Here is an 18,923-nt window from a genome sequence, read left to right on the forward strand (position 1 = left end):
TAAGAATTTGTTCTTAACTGACTTGCTAGTTAAATAAAGGTAATAAAAATCTATTTAATAATTTAGATGTTATGGAGTGAAACTAAAAACAGGCTTATATGAATCCATAGCAGCCTGAGGCTCTCCATTATAAATCACCCAGAACCCACCCGGTTCTACTATCTACTATCTTCTACCTGACAGCTGGTGAGAAGAACTCCTTTAAGGCACTAGGTGTTACACCGTGGCTGAAACCTCAATGAGGATGATATGGGTGAAAGAGAGCGAGAGAGAGAGCTGTCTATTTCTGAGTCATGGAGTGAGCTCTACCCTCTCTCCTTCTTCCATCCCTCTCTTCCTCCCTGCATCGCTCCATCCTTCCAGCCTCCTACCCGCTCTCACTCACCCTGGAACTGAGCTTTGCCACACACACACATACACACACACACTGAGTTTAGCTGTTGGCAGCTGAGAATTTCACACACATCTGTGTTCTCTTTATAACTGTGTATCAAGAGCCTCTGAGCGTCGCCCATAGTCTCAGTTTGTGTGTGTGTGTGTTTGTGTAATCTATGTTTTACAAGAGTGAGTGTATGCAGTGCAGGACAGAGCACACAACAAGCCTCTGTTGTGCATTCCATGTAGTTACCTTTGATATGTTTCTGTCTCCGAGCCACAAGTTGTGTTCTCTCTCTCCCCCTCTATCCCTCTCCCCCTCTCTTTCCATACCTCCCTCCCTCCTTCCTTCCCTCCATCCCTCCAGCCCAGCGGTATACTGTACCCAGGGGGCAGGCCTCTGGGGCAGGCTGAGGCGGTATGACGGCCTCCCCAGCCCCTGTTGCCAAGTGAGATCATGGGAAACACATGTTGTAGTGTGGATCCTGCTGGAAAAATACACAGCAGCTGGCTGTTAACTGCCCCACGGGGGGTGGAGAGAGGGAGTGAACCACTTCAGCCTGCCTCAGCTGCTGCTGCTGGAAACTCTTGGCCTCTCCTCCTACCCTGATCCTGCATCCTCAACCTCCAGAACAACCTGGTGATCCATCTGTGGCCGACCAGTTGGGTGTGACTAAAGGGAGTGTGACTGGCCCGCAACCCATTGAAAAGGTCTGAGGAGGGCAAACACTAAACCTGACCTTAACCCTAAAAGAGAGAGAGAGAGAGACAGAGGCCGAGAGACAGAGGGAGACTGAGAGAGACAGAGAGAGAGAGACAGAGAGAGAGAGACAGAGAGAGAGAGACAGAGAGAGCGAGCGAGCGAGCGAGCGACAGAGACAGAGACAGAGACAGAGACAGAGACAGAGAGAGAGAGAGAGAGAGAGAGATCTTTAGGGAAGGGAATCTGACAATACATCATATGTATCGTACTATCTAGAACTGCAAAGGGTTATTGGGCTGTCCCCATAGGAGAACACTTTAACTGTCCCCATAGGAGAACCATTTGAAGATTTTGGTTCCAGGTAGAACCCTTTTGAATTCCATGTAGAAACTTTTCCACAGCGGGTTCTACATGGAACCCAAAAGAGTTCTACCTGGAACCAAAAAGGGTTCTGCTATGGCAACAGCCCAAAAAATCCTATGGAACTCTTTTTCCTAAGAGTGTATATGCTGGGTTACAATAGAATGCTGGGTTACAATAGAATGCTGGGTTACAATAGAATGCTGGGTTACAATAGAATGCTGGGTTACAATAGACTGTTTACAATGTGTTGTCCATGTTACATATGAATCATATCATCCCATTCATCTCATAGACACATACTGGGACTGAGGGAGAAACTGTATATTTCTGTCCTGATTGGGGTTGTTTTAGGATTGATCCGTTCCAGAACACTGGTGTGACTCTGTGAACAGGCTTCTCTCCAGACCAGCTGGATGGGCTGACAGTCCCTGAGATGTGGGGGATACGGCCTATGCCTATAAGCCTGAGTATGGGAACTGACCTAGTTCCTAGCCTCAACCCCACTAGCTAGCTAGTATCATAATGCTGGCCTGAATGTTTCAGAGGACTCGTCTCCCTCACTCAAAGTCTTTAAATGGAAATCAACAGAAGCCATAAAATCACATTAAAAGCTTCTTTACCAGCTAGATGACACACTTAGTGACTTGTGTGAACAGGGTTTGCCACTCTACTGCCTGAACCTGGACAAGGCATGGCCCAGGTTTGGAGAGAGAAGCTCGGAGAGGGAATATGCGTCCCAAATTGCACACTATTCCTTATATGGCGCTACATAGGGAATAGGGAGCCATTTGGGATACAACCAAGAGAGAGGGAGAGAGAGCAGCTTGGAGAGGGAGAGAGAGCAGCTTGGAGAGGGAGAGAGAGCATATTGGAGAGGGAGAGAGAGCAGATTGGAGAGGGAGAGAGCAGCTTGGAGAGGGAGAGAGAGCAGCTTGGAGAGGGGGAGAGAGCAGCTTGGAGAGGGAGAGAGAGCAGCTTGGAGAGGGAGAGAGAGCAGCTTGGAGAGGGAGAGAGAGCAGCTTGGAGAGGGGGAGAGAGCAGCTTGGAGAGGGAGAGAGAGCAGCTTGGAGAGGGGGAGAGAGCAGCTTGGAGAGGGAGAGAGAGCAGCTTGGAGAGGGAGAGAGAGCAGCTTGGAGAGGGAGAGAGAGCAGCTTGGAGAGGGAGAGAGAGCAGCTTGGAGAGGGGGAGAGAGCAGCTTGGAGAGGGGGAGAGAGCAGCTTGGAGAGGGAGAGAGAGCAGCTTGGAGAGGGAGAGAGAGCAGCTTGGAGAGGGAGAGAGAGCAGCTTGGAGAGGGAGAGAGAGCAGCTTGGAGAGGGAGAGAGAGCAGCTTGGAGAGGGGGAGAGAGCAGCTTGGAGAGGGAGAGAGAGCAGCTTGGAGAGGGAGAGAGAGCAGCTTGGAGAGGGGGAGAGAGCAGCTTGGAGAGGGGGAGAGAGCAGCTTGGAGAGGGGGAGAGCAGCTTAGGGAAGGAGAGAGTGTGAAAGCATCCTGAAGGCACATTATGTCACTCCCCTTGGCAACTTGCTCCAAGCCGATTGGCAGAGCCACAGAGTTCTGTCACATCCCCCATTCATGATCTGTGCTCTTCTACAAGTGTCACACTTGAATGCATATTGTTTGCAAAGTTCATTTACAAAGTTAATTTACAATACACATGACCAAGCTCAGAGAGTCTTCAAACACGGCTTGTTATGTAGGCTACTACAAACCTACCTGTCAGTGTACTAGCATGTAGAGAACCGTTTGCAACCACAACTGTAGCTGCTGCTACCGTTCACCTAAAGGCCTTGTCTCGACAGCGTGACTCTGACTCAATAACACTTCTACTCTGTTGTTACAGCAAGAGACAACACGAGGGAGGGAGGGGGAGATGAGGAGAGTATTGTCGAGGAACTGTAGAGGCGAGACTGTCAACAACACATTAGTCTCTTCATTTAAAATAGACCATATGGAACGTTTGCCACTGGGTGTGCCCTTGGGACAAAAGAGGTCCCCTAAATGGACAAAAATATTGTCCAGACATGATAGAAACTGTACAGAGGACAATCAACAAACTCATTTAACATCTGGAATGGGGGGTGGGGGTGCTTTATTCTCGTTCAGTGCTTCAGGTGTAAATTGGAAGGTGCAAGAACAAAAAGTGAGCATGGGGGGCTCTGAGATACTGGAACGCACATTTAAAACAAAAAATGTTTTTATCACCTTTATAATAAATAAATCATCACATTTGTGTCGTGGCATAGAGCAGTAGAGTTTTTTTATTTTATTAATTTAACAAGGCAAGTCAGTTAACAACAAATTCTTATTTACAATGACGGCCTAGGAACAGTGGGTTAACTGCCTTGTTCAGGGGCAGAATGACAGATTTGTACCTTGTCAACTCGGGGATTCGATCATGCAACCTTGCAATTACTGGCCCAACACTCTAACCACTAAGCTACCTGCCGGCCCAGAGTAGAGGCACTTACAGAAGTTGCACACATGGGGAACATTTTTAGTAGCAACTTTAGCCTTTTATAAAACACATTTCATGCATTTTTACTTCATTTTACATGACAGGGAGACTTTGGCAGAATCTATAATACTGCGCAAATGACTGGAATGACAGGCTACTTTCACACCGAGATCAATAAAAACGACCTCGTCTTGATTATATCAATGGCCTAGTCCTAGGTGTGTGGAGAGACATTGTAGGCTACAATATGAGGAGGAAATTATAGTCCTAAAAATGCTTTCCAGTTTTACCAGACTCAGCACCAATGAAGCCGGGCTCCCTCGTTGTTTATGGCCGATGCGTCCGTGCCAAAAGCCTATCTTTGTCTTGTTTTACTTTGTAAAACAATATTTGGTAGTTGATCTAATGTTGCTGTAGCCTACAGCAGAAAGATGAGTCTTCTCTTTTCAGCAGCAGCCATTTTCTTTCCAACCTGTGGTTTCCTGCGATTCTATTTTGCCGTGCGTTCCTGACTGGAGGCTATTGATTCTCTGTGGCTAAATTACAGGCTGTCTAATAGTGTTGTAGGCTATTCTGAATTATTTAAAATTGATTTCTGAATAGTCAGCAGTAATTCTAATTTCAATTTATCCCATGGTGCTGCAGGCTCCTCCAGAGACCTTTTGATTCTATAAGGAAATAAATGATGAAATGCAACGCTGGAGAGATGAGAGTTGCAAGCTCATGTCTATCAGAGCAGAGAGAGGCAGAGAGCATCCCATTCTAGTTCTGTGAGAGATACAGGCACGCTTGCATTGGTCTAAAACACAGGTTACAATGTTGTGCTGAACCATAAGGTCTGACCCGAATCAACTCTTAGAATATTACGCCGGGACTAAAAGTCAACTTTTACCAAGTTTGTTTTTATTGGGGGGGCCGGCGGGGGGGTCATGATAATTAACGAAGAAGAAACTCAAATGAACTTTGATTGCTTTTTATTTATCTTCTTTTTTTTACATATAAAAAAGTACCGCATCCCGACGGATAGGATACTGAACGAAACAGTCCAAAATGGAGAGGTGACGTACGCTATTCCCAGCAGGATCATGCTCAAATGAAGCACGGCTCTCTCTACCATATAACAGTGAATAACAGCATTGATATTGAGACCAACAGTGCATTTAAATAGAATTGCTCGTCCCAGACGTAACATTTGTCCTACACAGAGGAGTTTTACATGCTTCATTTAACACAGTATACCACCCAGTTCTGAACATGCTGTTTCCATTATACACAACGCATAAATTATTTATCTGAACTGTTAAACTGAAGAATTACGAGAAATATTGGAATTGCTAGAGTTTAGAACTCAACAGCAGAAGCAGTAATAGGTGGGATGGGCCCAGAGTCCCATTCTGCTGTGACTAACACCTCTACAGTCTCTATAGGTGGGATGGGCCCAGAGTCCCATTCTGCTGTGACTAACACATCATAGTGTGTAGTGAGAGGTTAGCCATGTCATAGTGAGAGCTTAGCCATGTCAGAGTGTGTAGTGAGAGGCTAGCCATGTCAGAGTGAGAGGTTAGCCATGTCAGAGTGAGTAGTGAGAGGTTAGCCATGTCATAGTGAGAGGTTAGCCATGTCATAGTGAGAGGTTAGCCATGTCAGAGTGTGTAGTGAGAGGCTAGCCATGTCAGAGTGTGTAGTGAGAGGTTAGCCATGTCAGTAGTAGTGAGAGGTTAGCCATGTCATAGTGAGAGCTTAGCCATGTCAGAGTGTGTAGTGAGAGGTTAGCCATGTCAGTAGTGAGAGGTTAGCCATGTCATAGTGAGAGGTTAGCCATGTCAGTGTGTAGTGAGAGGTTAGCCATGTCAGAGTGAGTAGTGAGAGGTTAGCCATGTCATAGTGAGAGGAGCCATGTCATAGTGAGAGCTTAGCCATGTCAGAGTGTGTAGTGAGAGGTTAGCCATGTCAGAGTGAGTAGTGAGAGGTTAGCCATGTCATAGTGAGAGGTTAGCCATGTCATAGTGAGAGGTTAGCCATGTCAGAGTGTGTAGTGAGAGGCTAGCCATGTCAGAGTGTGTAGTGAGAGGTTAGCCATGTCAGAGTGAGAGGTTAGCCATGTCAGAGTGAGTAGTGAGAGGTTAGCCATGTCATAGTGAGAGGTTAGCCATGTCAGAGTGAGAGGTTAGCCATGTCAGAGTGTGTAGTGAGAGGTTAGCCATGTCAGAGTGAGAGGTTAGCCATGTCAGAGTGTGTAGTGAGAGGTTAGCCATGTCATAGTGAGAGGTTAGCCATGTCAGAGTGAGAGGTTAGCCATGTCAGAGTGAGTAGTGAGAGGTTAGCCATGTCAGAGTGTGTAGTGAGAGGTTAGCCATGTCAGAGTGAGAGGTTAGCCATGTCAGAGTGTGTAGTGAGAGGTTAGCCATGTCAGAGTGTGTAGTGAGAGGTTAGCCATGTCAGAGTGAGAGGTTAGCCATGTCAGAGTGTGTAGTGAGAGGTTAGCCATGTCATAGTGAGAGGTTAGCCATGTCAGAGTGAGAGGTTAGCCATGTCAGAGTGAGTAGTGAGAGGTTAGCCATGTCAGAGTGAGAGGTTAGCCATGTCAGAGTGTGTAGTGAGAGGTTAGCCATGTCAGAGTGAGTAGTGAGAGGTTAGCCATGTCAGAGTGAGACGTTAGCCATGTCAGAGTGTGTAGAGAGAGGTTAGCCATGTCAGTGAGAGGTTAGCCATGTCAGAGTGAGAGATTAGCCATGTCATAGTGAGAGGTTAGCCATGTCAGAGTGAGAGGTTAGCCATGTCAGAGTGAGAGGTTAGCCATGTCATAGTGAGAGGTTAGCCATGTCATAGTGAGAGGTTAGCCATGTCAGAGGGAGAGGTTAGCCATGTCATAGTGAGAGGTTAGCCATGTCAGAGTGAGAGGTTAGCCATGTCAGAGGTAGAGGTTAGCCATGTCATAGTGAGAGGTTAGCCATGTCAGAGTGAGAGGTTAGCCATGTCAGAGTGAGAGGTTAGCCATGTCAGAGTGAGAGGTTAGCCATGTCAGAGTGAGAGGTTAGCCATGTCAGAGTGAGAGGTTAGCCATGTCAGAGTGTGTAGTGAGAGGCTAGCCATGTCATAGTGAGAGGTTAGCCATGTCAGAGTGAGAGGTTAGCCATGTCAGAGTGAGAGGTTAGCCATGTCAGAGTGTGTAGTGAGAGGCTAGCCATGTCAGAGTGTGTAGTGAGAGGCTAGCCATGTCAGAGTGAGAGGTTAGCCATGTCATAGTGAGAGGTTAGCCATGTCAGAGTGAGAGGTTAGCCATGTCAGAGTGAGAGGTTAGCCATGTCAGAGTGAGAGGTTAGCCATGTCAGAGTGAGAGGTTAGCCATGTCAGAGTGAGAGGTTAGCCATGTCAGAGTGAGAGGTTAGCCATGTCAGAGTGAGAGGTTAGCCATGTAAGAGTGTGTAGTGAGAGGCTAGCCATGTCAGAGTGAGAGGTTAGCCATGTCAGAGTGTGTAGTGAGAGGCTAGCCATGTCAGAGTGTGTAGTGAGAGGTTAGCCATGTCAGAGTGAGAGGTTAGCCATGTCAGAGTGAGTAGTGAGAGGTTAGCCATGTCAGAGTGTGTAGTGAGAGGTTAGCCATGTCAGAGTGAGAGGTTAGCCATGTCAGAGTGTGTAGTGAGAGGTTAGCCATGTCAGAGTGTGTAGTGAGAGGTTAGCCATGTCAGAGTGAGAGGTTAGCCATGTCAGAGTGTGTAGTGAGAGGTTAGCCATGTCATAGTGAGAGGTTAGCCATGTCAGAGTGAGAGGTTAGCCATGTCAGAGTGAGTAGTGAGAGGTTAGCCATGTCAGAGTGAGAGGTTAGCCATGTCAGAGTGTGTAGTGAGAGGTTAGCCATGTCAGAGTGAGTAGTGAGAGGTTAGCCATGTCATAGTGAGAGGTTAGCCATGTCAGAGTGTGTAGTGAGAGGTTAGCCATGTCAGAGTGAGAGGTTAGCCATGTCAGAGTGAGAGGTTAGCCATGTCAGAGTGAGAGGTTAGCCATGTCAGAGTGAGAGGTTAGCCATGTCAGAGTGAGAGGTTAGCCATGTCAGAGTGAGAGATTAGCCATGTCATAGTGAGAGGTTAGCCATGTCAGAGTGAGAGGTTAGCCATGTCATAGTGAGAGGTTAGCCATGTCAGAGTGAGAGGTTAGCCATGTCAGAGGTAGAGGTTAGCCATGTCATAGTGAGAGGTTAGCCATGTCATAGTGAGAGGTTAGCCATGTCAGAGTGAGAGGTTAGCCATGTCAGAGTGAGAGGTTAGCCATGTCAGAGTGAGAGGTTAGCCATGTCAGAGTCAGAGGTTAGCCATGTCAGAGTGTGTAGTGAGAGGCTAGCCATGTCATAGTGAGAGGTTAGCCATGTCAGAGTGAGAGGTTAGCCATGTCAGAGTGAGAGGTTAGCCATGTCAGAGTGTGTAGTGAGAGGCTAGCCATGTCAGAGTGTGTAGTGAGAGGCTAGCCATGTCAGAGTGAGAGGTTAGCCATGTCATAGTGAGAGGTTAGCCATGTCAGAGTGAGAGGTTAGCCATGTCAGAGTGAGAGGTTAGCCATGTCAGAGTGAGAGGTTAGCCATGTCAGAGTGAGAGGTTAGCCATGTCAGAGTGAGAGGTTAGCCATGTCAGAGTGAGAGGTTAGCCATGTCAGAGTGAGAGGTTAGCCATGTCAGAGTGAGAGGTTAGCCATGTCAGAGTGAGAGGTTAGCCATGTCAGAGTGAGAGGTTAGCCATGTAAGAGTGTGTAGTGAGAGGCTAGCCATGTCAGAGTGTGTAGTGAGAGGCTAGCCATGTCAGAGTGTGTAGTGAGAGGCTAGCCATGTCAGAGTGAGAGGTTAGCCATGTCATAGTGAGAGGTTAGCCATGTCAGAGTGAGAGGTTAGCCATGTCAGAGTGAGAGGTTAGCCATGTCAGAGTGAGAGGTTAGAGTGAGAGGTTAGCCATGTCAGAGTGAGAGGTTAGCCATGTAAGAGTGTGTAGTGAGAGGCTAGCCATGTCAGAGTGTGTAGTGAGAGGCTAGCCATGTCAGAGTGTGTAGTGAGAGGCTAGCCATGTCAGAGTGAGAGGTTAGCCATGTCATAGTGAGAGGTTAGCCATGTCATAGTGAGAGGTTAGCCATGTCAGAGTGAGAGGTTAGCCATGTCAGAGTGAGAGGTTAGCCATGTCAGAGTGAGAGGTTAGCCATGTCAGAGTGAGAGGTTAGCCATGTCAGAGTGAGAGGTTAGCCATGTCAGAGTGAGAGGTTAGCCATGTCAGAGTGAGAGGTTAGCCATGTCAGAGTGAGAGGTTAGCCATGTCATAGTGAGAGGTTAGCCATGTCAGAGTGAGAGGTTAGCCATGTCAGAGTGTGTAGTGAGAGGCTAGCCATGTCAGAGTGAGAGGTTAGCCATGTCATAGTGAGAGGTTAGCCATGTCAGAGTGAGAGGTTAGCCATGTCATAGTGAGAGGTTAGCCATGTCAGAGTGAGAGGTTAGCCATGTCAGAGTGAGAGGTTAGCCATGTCAGAGTGAGAGGTTAGCCATGTCAGAGTGAGAGGTTAGCCATGTCAGAGTGAGAGGTTAGCCATGTCAGAGTGAGAGATTAGCCATGTCATAGTGAGAGGTTAGCCATGTCAGAGTGAGAGGTTAGCCATGTCAGAGTGAGATGTTAGCCATGTCAGAGTGAGACGTTAGCCATGTCAGAGTGAGAGGTTAGCCATGTCATAGTGAGAGGTTAGCCATGTCAGAGTGAGAGGTTAGCCATGTCAGAGTGAGAGGTTAGCCATGTCAGAGTGAGAGGTTAGCCATGTCAGAGTGAGAGGTTAGCCATGTCAGAGTGAGAGGTAAGCTGGCCATGTCATAGTGTATGTTGGAGGGGGGTGTAGATAGATATTTACATATATATGTACCATCCCATATCCATTTGGCTCCAACCATAAACAAGTCTTCTATCAAGTTCATTCAATTTGCCATGCAATCATAAAAACACTACCCACATCTACAGAACGTCCAGCTTGTTTCAGCTGTCATATCACAACCCATGTGATATGGCCGACCCCATTCCCTATATGGGGCGGCAGGGTAGCCTAGTGGTTAGAGCGTTGGACTAGTAACCGCAAGGTTGCAAGTTCGAATCCCCGGGCTGACAAGGTACAAATCTGTTGTTCTGCCCCTGAACAGGCAGTTAACCCACTGTTCCTAGGTGGTCATTGAAAATAAGAATTTGTTCGTAACTGACTTGCCTAGTAAAAAAAAGGTTAAAAAAATATATAGTGCACTGTATCTCAAGGGTCAACACACAGCAGTTATACAACAATAGAGAACCCTTTTAACGTAACGGTTGATCTATCCAACTCCCTTGACTGTCCCCTGAAGTGTTTACGCAACAGCCCCAACAACAATAACAGGGCAAGATCGAAGCCAAACAGGGACAGACCACACACTGTTTTCTGCCTGTTACAGTAGCAGTCCATCTCCTTCTTTAACCCCCTACTGGGTACAGAGAGAGAGCAAGACAAAACACATTCTGCCAGGCCCTAACGGCTCCCTATTCCCTGCATAGTGTACGACCTATGACCAGGGCCTATGGGGCTCTATTCCCTGCATAGTGTACGACCCATGACCAGGGCCTATGGGGCTCTATTCCCTGCATAGTGTACGACCTATGACCAGGGCTTATGGGGCTCTATTCCCTGCATAGTGTACGACCTATGACCAGGGCTTATGGGGCTCTATTCCCTGCATAGTGTACGACCTATGACCAGGGCCTATGGGGCTCTATTCCCTGCATAGTGTACGACCTATGACCAGGGCCTAACAGCTCCCTATTCCCTGCATAGTGTACGACCCATGACCAGGCCCTAACGGCTCCCTAATTCCCTGCATAGTGTACAACCTATGACCAGGGCCTATGGGGCTCTATACAGTAGAGGGAATAGGATAGCACTTAGGATGTAAACAAACAGTCAGGAGGAATCTACTGTACGGTCAATTCAAAAACGGTAAACGTTTTATAAGAAGCTAGTCACGCCTACTTCTTTTTGTTTGCGCTTGTTTTGTTAGGGTTTGAAATGTGAATGAGAAGTCTGATTTATCTGATGTGAAACTGAGCTAAAGAGGGAAGTCATGTGATATTAGGAGAGCGATAAGGGGAGCTACAGTAATAGCCTGCACAACCTTATCAGGGCTGGAGACAGGGCACTCTAACCTAATCCACTCCCCGGTACAGTCCACAGTAGGGCTGGAGACAGGGCACTCTAACCTAATCCACTCCACAGTACAGTCCACAGTAGGGCTGGAGACAGGGCACTCTAACCTAATCCACTCCACAGTACAGTCCACAGAAGGGCTGGAGACAGGGCACTCTAACCTAATCCACTCCACAGTACAGTCCACAGTAGGGCTGGAGACAGGGCACTCTAACCTAATCCACTCCACAGTACAGTCCACAGTAGGGCTGGAGACAGGGCACTCTAACCTCATCCACTCCACAGTACAGTCCACAGTAGGGCTGGAGACAGGGCACTCTAACCTAATCCACTCCACAGTACAGTCCACAGTAGGGCTGGAGACAGGGCACTCTAACCTAATCCACTCCACAGTACAGTCCACAGTAGGGCTGGAGACTGGGCACTCTAACCTAATCCACTCCACAGTAGGGCTGGAGACTGGGCACTCTAACCTAATCCACTCCACAGTACAGTCCACAGTAGGGCTGGAGACAGGACACTCTAACCTAATCCACTCCACAGTACAGTCCACAGTAGGGCTGGAGACAGGACACTCTAACCTAATCCACTCCACAGTACAGTCCACAGTAGGGCTGGAGACAGGGCACACTAACCTAATCCACTCCACAGTACAGTCCACAGTAGGGGTGGAGACAGGGCACTCTAACCTAATCCACTCCACAGTACAGTCCACAGTCGGGCTGGAGACTGGGCACTCTAACCTAATCCACTCCACAGTAGGGCTGGAGACTGGGCACTCTAACCTAATCCACTCCACAGTACAGTCCACAGTAGGGCTGGAGACAGGGCACTCTAACCTAATCCACTCCACAGTACAGTCCACAGTAGGGCTGGAGACAGGACACTCTAACCTAATCCACTCCACAGTACAGTCCACAGTAGGGCTGGAGACAGGGCACTCTAACCTAATCCACTCCACAGTACAGTCCACAGTCGGGCTGGAGACAGGGCACTCTAACCTAATCCACTCCACAGTACAGTCCACAGTAGGGCTGGATACAGGGCACTCTAACCTAATCCACTCCACAGTACAGTCCACAGTAGGGCTGGAGACTGGGCACTCTAACCTAATCCACTCCACAGTACAGTCCACAGTACAGTCCACAGTAGGGCTGGAGACAGGGCACTCTAACCTAATCCACTCCACAGTACAGTCCACAGTACAGTCCACAGTAGGGCTGGAGACAGGGCACTCTAACCTAATCCACTCCACAGTACAGTCCACAGTACAGTCCACAGTTTGATTGCTAGATCAAATCCCTGAACTGACAAGGTAAAAATCTGTCGTTCTGCCCCTGAACAAGGCAGGTTAACCCACTGTTCCTAGGCCGTCATTGTAAATAGGAATTTGTTCTTAACTGACTTGCCTAGTTAAATAAAAGGCAAGGGTAGAAGGACCTATGGAAGAAGAAAGAAAACATAAACAGGGAAGTGGTTATAACCACAAGGGACCATGGGACATTTCATTATTTGTATTGAATTAAACATTTATGTTTCAAAAGCATTGGCTGTATGTTTTGACAGATTATACTGTAGCAGATGCAACAGTATCATGTCAGTACATGTCAATCCTCCAGCTATGTATCAAGTCATGAGAGCTGCTCATATGATGCTTCTACTCAAATACCCATAAGGTATTTCAACCTCCCAACATTGTCCAGACTTTTTTTATATGTTTTTTTATTTGTATTTTTATTTTTTTTAAATGTTTTTTACTTTATTTAACCAGGAAAATACCCTTGAAGTTAGAAACCTCTTTTGGGAAGGGGCCAGTCAGTACACGCAACACAACACATTCAAAACAATTACAATGGTCAATCATATTATTATTATTATACTGTCGAGCCCATATAAAGCATGATAAATTGACGTGAGAGAATTAGATCGACAAGTCAAATCCAAATGGACATGAGCGTGATGCCACAGAGAGTACAGTTTAGAGAACTTGAGCACTGCCACTGAGAGTACAGTGGAGAGAACTTGAGCACTGCCACTGAGAGTACAGTGAAGAGAACTTGAGCACTGCCACAGAGAGTACAGTGAAGAGAACTTGAGCACTGCCACTGAGAGTACAGTGGAGAGAACTTGAGCACTGCCACTGAGAGTACAGTGAAGAGAACTTGAGCACTGCCACAGAGAGTACAGTGAAGAGAACTTGAGCACTGCCACAGAGAGTACAGTGAAGAGAACTTGAGCACTGCCACTGAGAGTACAGTGAAGAGAACTTGAGCACTGCCACTGAGAGTACAGTGAAGAGAACTTGAGCACTGCCACAGAGAGTACAGTGAAGAGAACTTGAGCACTGCCACAGAGAGTACAGTGAAGAGAACTTGAGCACTGCCACAGAGTACAGTGAAGAGAACTTGAGCACTGCCACTGAGAGTACAGTGAAGAGAACTTGAGCACTGCCACAGAGAGTACAGTGAAGAGAACTTGAGCACTGCCACTGAGAGTACAGTGAAGAGAACTTGAGCACTGCCACTGAGAGTACAGTTTAGAGAACTTGAGCACTGCCACTGAGAGTACAGTGGAGAGAACTTGAGCACTGCCACTGAGAGTACAGTGAAGAGAACAGCACTGCCACAGAGAACAGTGAAGAGAACTTGAGCACTGCCACAGAGAGTACAGTGAAGAGAACTTGAGCACTGCCACTGAGAGTACAGTGAAGAGAACTTGAGCACTGCCACTGAGAGTACAGTGAAGAGAACTTGAGCACTGCCACAGTACAGTGAAGAGAACTTGAGCACTGCACTGCCACTGCCACAGAGTACAGTGAAGAGAACTTGAGCACTGCCACTGAGAGTACAGTGAAGAGAACTTCAGCACTGCCACAGAGAGTACAGTGAAGAGAACTTGAGCACTGCCACAGAGAGTACAGTGAAGAGAACTTTAGCACTGCCACAGAGTTTACAGTGGAGACAACTTGAGCACTGCCACAGAGTGTACAGTGGAGAGAACTTGAGCACTGCCACTGAGAGTACAGTGAAGAGAACTTGAGCACTGCCACTGAGAGTACAGTGAAGAGAACTTGAGCACTGCCACAGAGAGTACAGTGAAGAGAACTTGAGCACTGCCACTGAGAGTACAGTGAAGAGAACTTGAGCACTGCCACAGAGAGTACAGTGAAGAGAACTTTAGCACTGCCACTGAGAGTACAGTGAAGAGAACTTGAGCACTGCCACAGAGTTTACAGTGGAGACAACTTGAGCACTGCCACAGAGTGTACAGTGGAGAGAACTTGAGCACTGCCACTGAGAGTACAGTGAAGAGAACTTGAGCACTGCCACTGAGAGTACAGTGAAGAGAACTTGAGCACTGCCACAGAGAGTACAGTGAAGAGAACTTGAGCACTGCCACTGAGAGTACAGTGAAGAGAAATTGAGCACTGCCACAGAGAGTACAGTGAAGAGAACTTGAGTACTGCCACAGAGAGTACAGTGGAGAGAACTTGAGCACTGCCACAGAGAGTACAGTGAAGAGAACTTTAGCACTGCCACTGAGAGTACAGTGAAGAGAACTTGAGCACTGCCACGGAGAGTACAGTGAAGATAACTTTAGCACTGCCACTGAGAGTACAGTTTGAGAACTTGAGCACTGCCACAGAGAGTACAGTGAAGAGAACTTGAGCACTGCCACAGAGAGTACAGTGAAGAGAACTTGAGCACTGCCACAGAGAGTACAGTGGAGAGAACTTGAGCACTGCCACAGAGAGTACAGTGAAGAGAACTTGAGCACTGCCACAGAGAGTACAGTGGAGAGAACTTGAGCACTGAGCAGCGGAACTCTGACTATTTCTTTGCCACAGATTTATTACAGGACTTGCTCTGCAGACTGTATGAGTTTTGATTTTCAAAGTCAAACCTTATTGAGCTCAATTGCTTATCAAAATGTTTGTGAATTGTGAATTAACATAATATTTTAGGAACATCAGACATATTACGCTTTGATTTACATCTTCAGGAAAGCAAAACACAAGTCGCCAAACTGTACAGTAGCCTAGTCCAAAGGCAGGCAGATGGCGATATTGAGTCGTTTTCATCTTACCGTCCAAACGCATTGTATGCATCCGGCAATAGTATCCCTGGTGGACTGGTTCATACCTAAACCATTCTCCATTCAGGTTGTGTAGGCTTCAATTTACTCTTTAACTTGATTTAATTATGAGAAGGGGGAACATTTGAGAGAAATATGCATATGTGCCTTATGAGTCACAATTTTCCACCACCATGCTAGTGACTAAATGCTAATCCCGGATGTTGTTTATCATGTTCGGCCAATCAGGTTGAAACTAGCAGACCAGGGGTTCCGTTTCTTTTACTGCATGTTTATTTTAGCAGCATCGCATTAGTGGAAACCAGGACTGTTCTCAGGGCAGACCTGTTTAAGTCGAGTAGGGGAGAATTTTGGCAAACCCTAACCATTTTCTTTAAAAAAAAACTTATTTGCCTAACCTTACACTTTAATTATCCTAATCTGCTGCGTAAATTATCCTAACATGCTACGAAAAGTAACTTCTGCTAGTCAAAAACAGGCTGACCTGCCCTGAGAATAGTATTGGTTTCGACTAATGTAATACAGGTTAAGGGTGAAAAAAACAAACTGGCTGAAGGCAATACACAACATTTGGCCACTAGCATCATGATGGAAAATTGTGTTTCATAAGGAAAGTATGCATCTTAAATAATGTTAAGGAGGAAATCGATGCCTACGCAGTTTGAATGGAGAAGGATTTTAGTACGACCTGGTCCATGAGGGATACGAATGTATCCTATTGCCGGCTGCATACCATGCGTTTGGACGGTAATATGAAAACTACTCAATATTGCCAGCTGCTGGCCTTTGGGCTAAAAGTAGCCTATGCTTCAGAGTCAGACAACAGGGCTATTGTCCACTAAATGGCACATCATGACAAACCACACATTCCAAAGGCACGGGATGACAACAACTAGTTATTGACTCATCATATTCTATTGATCATTGGAATGACAGCGGTTATCCATAAATCAAATGACAGTCCGTCTATGCGTGATGGCACAAATGGTTTGCCCCACATAGCATACACGTGCAAATAGGGTTGTTGTTTGTTTCGTTCATAGTCTATGGCTCAAAACCAACCGCAGCCAGAACAACCGATCAACACAATGCTTCGATTTGTCAAAAAACCAAACACTGGATCCAGCGGAACTTTAGAACATCTTTAAACAATAGAATATAACCCCATATGAGAAAGTTATATTCCGATCGGTGTATTTAAAGTTACAATGCATTCCGGTAAAGATTATTTTAGTAACAGCCAGCATACCTCTGACATAGCCTATTCATTCTGATTCACTCTCAACTCTTTCCACTGATTCAGATCCTCTCTCTCACAAAGCGAAAGACTAACCCAAATAGGAGAAGATTATGCCCGTGATTTCCCAATAATAGCTCAAGTAGACTACTTTCTTCTCCCAGTTCAATTATCATACTCCCGTTTCCCCACCAAGCACTGCAGAATAAACATAAAACCGACCAACACTCACTGAAATAGCGCGATGGGAGGGGTTAGAGGTACCTACCAGCTTTATATGCCCGACATTATTTTCTTCTGTCATCTTGAAACAGTCGAAAACGAAGTTAAGAAACACTTGGATCGAACAGAAGTGGAAGAGCCCCGGTAATGTGACAAACAGCGTCGCTCCGTTCAGTTCTGTTCCCGCTCGCTCTCGACGCAAGCAACTGCGAACCTCCCTGACTGCGCACCGTCCGTGAAAGCTCACAGGCTTGTATATTTAACTTTAGAAAAACGAGAGAGAGAGAGAGAGAGAGAGAGAGAGAGAGAGAGAGAGATACAGAGAGAGAGAGATACAGAGAGAGAGATACAGAGAGAGAGAGAGAGAGAGAGAGAGAGAGAGAGAGAGAGAGAGAGAGAGAGAGAGAGAGAGAGAGAGAGAGAGAGAGAGAGATAGAGAGAGAGAGAGAGAGATACAGAGAGAGAGAGAGAGAGAGAGAGAGAGAGAGAGATACAGAGAGAGAGAGAGAGAGAGACAGAGAGAGAGAGAGAGAGAGAGAGAGAGAGAGAGAGAGAGAGAGAGAGAGATACAGAGAGAGAGAGAGAGAGAGAGAGAGAGAGAGAGAGAGAGAGAGAGAGAGAGAGAGAGGGAAAGAGAGAGAAAGAGAGAGACAGACAATCGCAGGAAAGCGGCTCCTCCTACCAATACAATGCGAAAACCCTAAAACCACAGATCTGATCTACAAGCTTAGCGCAGGCAGGCGGGCTCATACTCGTCCTAGCCTACATGCACCGCGCAGGGTAGAGATCAGCTGTAACCAACCCCCTTACCCCATCACTGTAAATGTCAACTTCATGGAATTGATGGGATCGTTAATGACAATGGAATTGCCTCGTCTTCTAATGACGATGATATGTCTAGGGTAGGCTTCTCATTTTAATGAAACTCTACTGTATGATGCAAGGACAGGTAATACTGTTGTTGAAGTTTAAGGCAGTTTCATACATAGCCTCCTGTTGACTCATTCATATGGTTAAGAGCTTGTTTAATAAATTGTTTAGAATATAATATAGCCTATAATAATAATACTGTAATAGAAGATTAATGAATTTACAAGTGTTACCTTGAAAATGTTTAAATTGGACTTTTTATTCGATGAGAATTACATTCCAGAAAATGCCCTAAATATAGCCCCCCTTTGTTGAGGATCTCTGTGTCTGTACTTTGTCCTCTTGTCTACTCAAGTGAAAGTGGAAACAATGTACAGTAAGTGATTAGGTCACCACTGTTTTCTAGCACAGTGCTCTTGAGTCTAAAGAGTTGCAAGTCCTGCCTCTTTTCGACTCAAAGATGAGAGAATTAACACAGCCACACTCCAACACACTCCAGTCACAGCACAACTCTGAGCTCTGGGTCCCTATAGGCTCTGGGTTTCATAATGCGTCATTCTTCATAGGAAAAGCACCCACACATCGGAGTCTGCTTGTAGCAGGTGCGTGGGAATAAGTCCGTGATGTCTAAAATGCTCGGAGGAAGGCCAAGAGGCACATAGAGGTCAACTAAAGGTCAACTATGGCTTAATTAGACAGTGATACTGACAACAGGTCAACTATAGCTTAATTGGACAATGATACTGACAACAGGTCAACTAAAGGTCAACTATGGCTTAATTAGACAGTGATAATGACAACAGGTCAACTATAGCTTAATTAGACAGTGATAATGACAACAGGTCAACTAAAGGTCAACTATGGCTTAATTAGACAGTGATAATGACAACAGGTCAACTATAGCTTAATTAGACAGTGATAATGACAACAGGTCAACTATAGCTTAATTAGACAGTGATAATGACAACAGGTCAACTATAGCTTAATTAGACAGTGATAATGACAACAGGTCAACTATAGCTTAATTAGACAGTGATAATGACAACAGGTCAACTATAGCTTAATTAGACAGTGATAATGACAACAGGTCAACTATAGCTTAATTAGACAGTGATAATGACAACAGGTCAACTATAGCTTAATTAGACAGTGATAATGACAACAGGTCAACTATAGCTTAATTAGACAGTGATAATGACAACAGGTCAACTATAGCTTAATTAGACAGTGATAATGACAACAGGTCAACTATAGCTTAATTAGACAGTGATAATGACAACAGGTCAACTATAGCTTAATTAGACAGTGATAATGACAACAGGTCAACTATAGCTTAATTAGACAGTGATAATGACAACAGGTCAACTATAGCTTGATTAGACAGTGATAATGACAACAGGTCAACTATAGCTTAATTAGACAG

The 18,923-nt window shown here is 46.1% G+C and overlaps 1 protein-coding gene across 1 annotated transcript in view; it reads right to left on the minus strand.

The window, feature by feature from the left end:
* Window positions 1-18,536, minus strand: part of LOC118373296 (probable E3 ubiquitin-protein ligase MID2) — a 175,857-nt gene extending 157,321 nt beyond the window's left edge. Inside the window, 1 exon segment of the mRNA XM_052517360.1 lies at window positions 16,677-18,536. The gene's annotated coding sequence lies outside the window, so the exon portion shown is untranslated.
* Between the last annotated feature and the right edge of the window lie 387 nt (window positions 18,537-18,923).

This window comes from Oncorhynchus keta, chromosome 4 (assembly GCF_023373465.1).
Source record: "Oncorhynchus keta strain PuntledgeMale-10-30-2019 chromosome 4, Oket_V2, whole genome shotgun sequence".
Classification (NCBI taxonomy): domain Eukaryota; kingdom Metazoa; phylum Chordata; class Actinopteri; order Salmoniformes; family Salmonidae; genus Oncorhynchus; species Oncorhynchus keta.